Source organism: Microtus oregoni, unplaced genomic scaffold (genome assembly GCF_018167655.1).
Source record: "Microtus oregoni isolate MIOR12 unplaced genomic scaffold, Mior012 000118F_ref0000498, whole genome shotgun sequence".
Lineage (NCBI taxonomy): Eukaryota > Metazoa > Chordata > Mammalia > Rodentia > Cricetidae > Microtus > Microtus oregoni.
In genome coordinates this window covers 2,171,216-2,179,083 of record NW_024544747.1, presented here as the reverse complement: position 1 = coordinate 2,179,083, position 7,868 = coordinate 2,171,216, and the positions used below count along the sequence as shown (strand labels likewise).

Sequence of the window (7,868 nt, the reverse complement as noted above, 5' to 3'; positions counted from 1 at the left end):
ATACGTACACACACATGACCACACATGTTACATACATACATACACACAAACACACACAAGCTGGGGTGGTGGCACATGTCTATACTTGAGTTCTTCAAAGGTCCTGCAAATATGATGTCCCTATTGCAAAATAAATAGATACGTAAATAAAAGAAAGAATTAAAGTAAGGACAGTTAAATGCACCATGGGATCCACTACATTATGGAATAATATGGATCTGGAAAGATGAATAAAAATTTCTTAGCCAGCCTCAGTGGCACATGCCTGTAACTCCAACACCTGAGAGGCAGAGACAGGAAGATCAGAAGTTCAAGGCCATCCTCAGTTAAATATTGAATTTGAGGTCAATTTGGGTTTCAAGAAATCATCTCTCAAAAATGAATAAAACCTTGCAGTAAGAGCCTCAGTTTTTAAGTAGACACACCTGGCGAGACAGAACCTCAAAGAGTTGCCTTCACCTGATTGGCCAGCAGACATGACTACAGGGTGTGTTCTTAATTGTTAATTCATGCAGGGGAGCCTAGGCTCATTGTGGTGGATAATGTGATCCTGGGACAGGTGGTTCTGTTGTACAAGGAAGGTAAAGGCAGAGAGACAAAGCCAGTAAGCAGCCTTCATCCATGGTCTCTGCTTCAGTTCCTGCCTCCAGCTTTGAACCTCAGCTTTCCTCATTGATGGATGGTGAAGTGTAGTAGAAAACAAACCCCAGTCTATCCGAGTTGCTATCAGTCATGGCGTTTATCACAGCAGTGGAAACCTAACTAGGAAAGACCCAAAATGTGAGTAGACCTCTCAGCCATTTCAGTCCCTTGGGGGAGCCTCCCATTGACTATCACAATAAAGACCAGTATTTCCTGAGGGTCTAATTCTCTACAGTGGTGCAACCACCCTAGAAGATTCCAGCCAGGGCTTGTTAAGATTAACCCTTTCTGGTCCTGACTGAAGGCAGGTTTTGCTGTGAGGCCACTCTACCTTGAGACCAAATAAGGCTTGGTCCCAGCCATCCATCCCAGAAGGCTGTTCACGTCACCCCTGAGAGATAAGCAAGGTCAAAGCGCTGACAAGAGTCAAAGGTCACCTTCCAGAGCAGATCTAGAGCTGCAAGTGGCTCTAGCAGATGTGATAACTCAAATGGACTTATAACAGACATCGATAGAAAATTCCATCCAAACAGAAAAGAAAATACCTTCTTCTCAGCACCTCATGGAACCTTCTCAAAAATTGAGCACATACTAGGTAACAAAGCAAACCTCAACAGATACAAAAAATTTTAAACACCCCATGCATCTTATCAGATCTCCATGGCTTAAAATTAGACTTCAACAGCAATGCTAATTCCAGAGCCCACAAACACACGGAAATTAAACAATGCTCACCAGCCACAGGTCTCCTTGCCTTCCAGCTTGCTGGATGAAAGCAGGCTATGTAGATTCAGGTAGGGGTTCGGGGAGATGCGGTAGTCCTTTGGGGTCTTAACCAACAGTGACACCCCAGGGGTGGTTGGCAGGGGCACATTGTCCTTCAGGAGGCTTCTAACAAAGACTGGGGCCTCAGAGCCCCACAGCGGCTGGGTGTGGAGTGAGCTGGGATGTTGGGGGATGCAGACTCATGAGCTCCCGGTCACCCCAGAAGGGCAGAGCAGTGGTGGTAGTAAGGGATTGTGGCTTCCCTCAGCAGGTTGCAGTTCCAGAGCCAGCATCACCACCTGAAGACACCTCGCTAAGGAGGGAATTGGCAGGTTGGGCACCTGCCTGGAGGGTACCCAGAGGGGAGTCTCCCAGGATCTCAGGTTTCTCCTGGCTCTGGGTATGCAAGGCTAACTGGAGCAGTGCAGTGGACAGGGAAGGTCCGCTGAGCCGTAGAATGAGGGGGCACAACCAAAAGGCCCTGCTGGCCACTGGCACTTCATGCAGCAGAGGACTGAGCAGCAGCTGGAGGGAGGCAGATGGGCCCAGAATGTCCAACAGCAGCAGAATGTTTGGCTCAGGCGGGAGTCCCTTGCCTCGATTGGGAGCCGTGGCCTGGGCAGCAATGAGTGCTGTCAGCTTACTGTGGCCAGGAGGACCTGGAGCACAGAAGGACACACGTAGGTGACTGCCACCCATGGCCAGGCCACCTGCCCTCTGTTCTGCAGCCTCTGCCATCTCTGCTGTCTCATACTCCAGTACTGAAAAGCCCCTCAGCTGCCCACCCTGGTCACATGGCAGGTGAAAGAAGGTGGGCACATCGACCGCGGACAGTGCCTGGTGCAGGGCATCCACATCATTGAAGCCAGGTGGCAGGTGGTCCACACAGAGGCACCGGGAGTGCAACGAGGCAGGGGACAGCTGCCCAGCATCTGTGCGATGCACATACAGTGTTTGGGGGCTCCAGTGGTTTGCCCGGTAAATCAGCCTTGCCCTGGCAGCCGAGTCTTTCTTCATGTACTCTGCAAAGCCATAGCCCAGAGAGCGGCCTGTGGGCTCTCTGTAAAATACGAAGCAGCGCTCCAGGCTGCCAAAGGGTCACACCAGCTTCTCACACTGTGCCTGGGTCACGCTGGAGGCAGCTTGGGCACACACAACAGAGCATGTGTAGGCTGCAGCTGAACTGACAGCTCCTGCTCTCGAAGCCGGCTCTGGTGGAAGGCCGCGATGGCAGCTTCACCCTGCTCCCCTTCCAGCAGGGTCACGAAAGTTGTCCCTTTGTATTTGTCCACCAACTGTCCTTGAATTCATAGTCGCTCAGACGATCGCGATCGCCTACTTCCTGGTTGATCAAGTCCCCCGGAAGACCCCTATTAGTATCATGGCGGCAGTTAAGGAACTGGCACTCAGTAAGGTCCAGGCGCTTCCGGATCTCTTCCGGTTCCAAGGACAGCAGCTCCTGTGCAGGTGCTCATCGATAGGCGGTCCACAAAGTTTCCCCTTTGGCCTCCGCCGCCAAGTTGACCAGCGGCCAGTGAGTCAAGAACTTTAAATCTTTGAAGAAAGAATTTGAAGAAGACACTAGAAGATGGAAAGATGTCCCATGCTCTCGGGTAGGCAAAATTAACGTAGTAAAAATGGCAATCTTACCAAAACCAATCTACAGATTCAAAGCCATGTCTATCAAAATCCCAGCAAAATTCTTCACAGACCTCAAAAGAACAATACTCAACCTCATATGGAAAAGCAAAAAGTCCACGATAACCAAAAGAATCGTGTACAATAAAGGAATTTCTGAAGGCCACACAATCCCTGACTCAAACTCTACTACAGAGCTACAATACTGAAACCGCCTGGTATTGCCATAAGAACACACAGGAGGACCAATGGAACTGAATCAAAGAATGGATATCAATCCACACACCTGCAAACACCTGATTTTTGACAAAGAAGTAAAACATAAAATGGAAAAAAGAAAGCATATTCAACAAGTGGTGCTGGCATAACTGAATATCAATATGTAGAGGAATGAAAATAGATCCATATCTATTGCCATGCACAAAGCTCAAATCCAGAAGGATCAAAGACCACAACATGACACTAACCACACTGAACCTCATGGAAGAAAAAGTGGGAAATACACTTGCACAGACTGACACAGGAGACCACTTCCTAAATATTACCCCAGTAGCACAAACACTGAGAGCAACAGTAATAAATGGGACGTCCTGAAACTGACAAGCTTCTGTAAAGCAGAGAACATGCATGCTCAACAAGACAAAATGGCAAGCTACAGATTTGGAAACGATCTTCACCAACCCAACCACCCCCCATCAGACAAAGGGCTGTTCCACAAAATATACAGAGAACTCAAGAAATTGGTCATCAAAGGAACAAATATTCCAGTAAAAAATGTGGTATGGAACTAAACAGAGAACTCTCAAAGGATGAATCTAAAATGGCTGAAAGACACTTAAGGAAATGTTCACCATCCTTAGCCTTCAGAGAAATGCAAATGAAAATAACTCTGATATAACATCTTATACCTGTCAGAATGGCCAAGATCAAAACACCGATGACAGCATATTCTGGAGAGGATATATGGTGGGGTAAATGCTACACTCCTGCATTGCTGGTGGGAGTGCAAGCTGATACAGCCACTTTGAGCATCAGTATGGTGATTTTTCCAAAAATTAGAAAACAACGTTCCTCAAGACCCAGCAATACCACATTTGTATATATATATATATATATATATATACATATATATATACACAAATATTTATATTTTGGATATATATATATCCAAAAGATGAGCAATCATACCACAAGGGCATGTGCTCAACTATGTTCATAACAGTATTGTTTGTCATAGTCAGCACCTGGAAACAACCTAAATGCCCCTCGACTGAAAAATGGATAAGGAAAATGTGGTACATTTACACAATGGAGTAATACAGCGCAGAAAAAAATAATGACATCTTGAAATTTGCAGACAAATGGATGGATGTAGAAAGCATCATTTTGAAGGAGGTAACCCAGACCCAGAAAGACAAATACCATGCACTCCCTCATGAGTGGACATAAAGCAAAGAAAACCCAGCCAATCATGCACAAACCAGAGAACCTGGACAACAAAGAGGACCTTAAGAGTGACATACATGGATCTAATGGACATGTCAAGTAGGAAAAGACAACTCCTGAGTAAATTGTGAGCATGGGGGTCATAGGAGAGGGTGGAGGGGAAGGGGAGGCTGGGAGGGGAAGGGAGAAAATTATATCTCACTAAAAACGATAAATGATTGAAAAATGTAGAGCTTGGAGTGGATAGCTGATCTTGTGGTTTCGTCTTGGGTTCGACTGGCAGGACAAACAGGCAGTGGAGACATTTGGAGAAGGTGGGGTGTGGCTGTGAGGGACTGGAGGTCAGACGGTGACAACAATGAGAGCCCTACCAGTAGGAGAAGGCTCAATGCAGGTGTCCATAGCTGTTATTTCTGAGGCATGAGATCATAAAGGCCTGGAATTGGAACAACACTAACTGTACCAGGGTTTAGAATCCACAAAGACAGAGACACAAAACAGAATTAAAATCATCAAAGGGGCCATGAGAGCTAAAGGAGTCTAAGAACACTCAAAAAGGTACTTGGGAGTTGCCCTAGCTCTGAGGTCTGCTCTAAATTTTTCATTTGCATTCTCAAGTATTTTGGTGGTTATTTGGTTTATTTTGGGAGGATTTCCCCCTCTACTTTCCCTAAAATATTGGCCCAGAAGATCAGGTGTCATTGAAGAAACCACATGTGCCAACCCCCTTCAGGAGGTGCGGATTCCGGGACCACTGATGGATTTTTTTCCTCTGATCACTTTGAACATATCAACCCACTGCCTGCTGAGGTCCTAGTTTTCTGTCTGGTGGGAAATTGGATGAAGAATTTATGGAGAAAATGTGACAAAGTCTATTCCTCTCAGCCCCGAAGAAGTTAGTCACTTGCCCTGGAGTGTCCTGGGAAACAGAGCATTGCCACAGCATCCCAGAGTCAGTCAGAGGCTACCATGTTATTCTGATCAATGTGAGTCTACTAAAAAAGGAATTGATTGCTTTGAGGATATATGTGATGGGTTCCATGAACCAAAAGTCATGTCAGTATGTTAGGGTCTGTGAGAAGTGGACCATGCTCCCCATCCACTAATAGATGGGTGTCAGTGTGTGCCAGTTGGATTTTGTCAACTTGACACACGCTGGAGTAATCTGAGGAAGAAGGAACTTAACTATCTAATAGGTAAGTCTATGGGGAATTTCAATCAGTGACTGATGTCCCTAGGCCGGAGATCATGGGTGTATATATAAAATAAGCTGGCTTAGAGAGTCAAGGACAGCAAGTCAGTAAGTGGCTTTACTCCATGGTACCTGCTTTGGTTCATGCCTCGAGGTTCTGGTCTTGACTTCCGGCCCTGACTTCCACTCATGGTAGCTTCTGATAGGAAAGTGAAAGGGAAGTAAAGCTTCCTTCCTCCAGTTGTTTTAGGTCATGATGTTTCTTCACAGGAAGAGAAAGCAAGTATACAGTGTCCATACCCGGTGAAGGACAACCTCCAGTGCCTGTTATAATTCACATGATTCTACCTACTGTGATTATTAAAGTGGAAAGGGTTTCTATTAGGGATTGGATGTGTAATACCCAAGGAAGGATCCTGTGTTTGAACTCTGATCCCTAGCATGTGGACATGTTTCAAAGTTGGGGAAAACCTAGTAAATAAACCCAGAAGGAAAAGGTAGGTCATGGGGTGTTGAAGAATATTATTTTAAGGTGTGTGACTTCTGTTTAGGTTGCACTTGTTGAACTCTGTGAAGCTGTGATGCTTTGCCTGTCTAAAACACCTGGTAGGCTAATGAAGATTTTAATGGCCAAACGTAAGGCAGGAGAAAGGATAGGTTTGTCAGTCACACAGAGAGTATAAATGGAAGGAGAAATCGTAGAGGAAGGAACAGAGAAAGAGCAAGAGAACAAGGAGAGGAGGATGCTAGGGGAAGCTATCCAGTTACCCAGCCACTGAGTAATAATCAAAGTAAGATACACAGAGTTTTGTTTTTTTTTTATTAAAAAAAAAGCCTAAAAAGCCCAGAGCCAGAGTCAAAGGTGGACAGAATAATTCAAAGATAAGAAAAACTGGAAAGGAACAAGCCAAGCTAAGGCTAGGCATTGTAAGTAAGAAGAAGCTACTGTGTATAATTTAATTGGGAGCTGGGTGTCAGGTCCCCAAAAGAACAAAAGAATGAAAAGAACAGACACGATCAACAAAAAAGGGAGATACAGTGAAGGCTAACTGGGTGTAACCAGCCTCCCCAGGCCCCTACCTGCCAACTGACCAGGGTAGCCTTCCTGTACTTAGGGACAGAATGTGAAGAAAACCAGTGATCTAAGCCAAGCCATCATTGGTCCATTTCTTGCTCTGACCTCACAATGACAGAACCCTGTTTCTTAACTGCTCTGGCTGAGGCTGCCTCCTCTCCTTACAGTTGAGAGGCTGATCTTCAGTTGAAATAGTGATTTAGATAGAAGTGAGCTGGTCCACTTGGTGGATATTCATTAGCTGTTGAATCTGAACACAGTGAGTTTCCTTCTAAGGTCACAGATTTGGGGTTTAGAGGTTTGTGTTTCCAGGATTGAAAATAACCCTTTCTTCCTTTCTTTCTTCCTCGGTCTGGGGTATAATTTGGGGCAATTTTTATTATCTGCATCAATTAGATGTTTACTCTATTTTAATCTTTAGTTTTAATATTTTCTCTGGGTTCATTCCTTCGTTCACCATTTTAAAACATTTGTTTACATTGACTCTCCAACATGAGTATTCTGACAGTGACATTGACCTTCACGCACATGGAAAGCTTTGACCACATTCCCCTGATTTCACTGCCTCCTTCCCACCCTTTCCAAGTCCCTTGGGGTTCTCACTTACTAACTCAGTCAGGTACTTTTCTAGTCCAGGCCCAGTCATGTGGACTCCTGTCCAGAGGACTGACAGGCACACTGGATGGTGTCCTAAGGAAGGGCAGAGATGGATTTCTGCCTGTGCTCTAGCAGAAAGCCTCCTTCAAAGTGGTTATCTTAGGATCTTCCTGGCAGTTCAAAGTCAGGGCTGGAGAGGGCCAGAAGTAAGAGTTAGATCCCATTTTGGGATGCTAATGATGGAACAGGCAGCTGAAAAGGATTCAAGAACAGAAAACGTGAAAGTCTAAAAAGAACCTGTTCTTTGAGGAAGAGAGGAAGTTTCCTTGGTGGGACATAGCACACCAGGTCCCTCCACTATCTTCTGTCCTTCTGTGTGCCTGAAACTGGCCTTTTGTGGGACGTTTTCATTTTCTATCAGGGGGCAGGGCGATTGCTCGTGTGTTATCAGGCACGGGGTGGGGGCAATAATCATTTGGAAGCAAAGGATCAGTTCTGTTGGCCAGAGACCTC

The 7,868-nt window shown here is 45.6% G+C and overlaps 1 pseudogene; it reads right to left on the bottom strand.

Moving 5' to 3' along the window:
- Positions 1 to 1,373: 1,373 nt before the first annotated feature.
- Positions 1,374 to 4,893, bottom strand: LOC121444204 (annotated as a pseudogene).
- Positions 4,894 to 7,868: the final 2,975 nt, after the last annotated feature.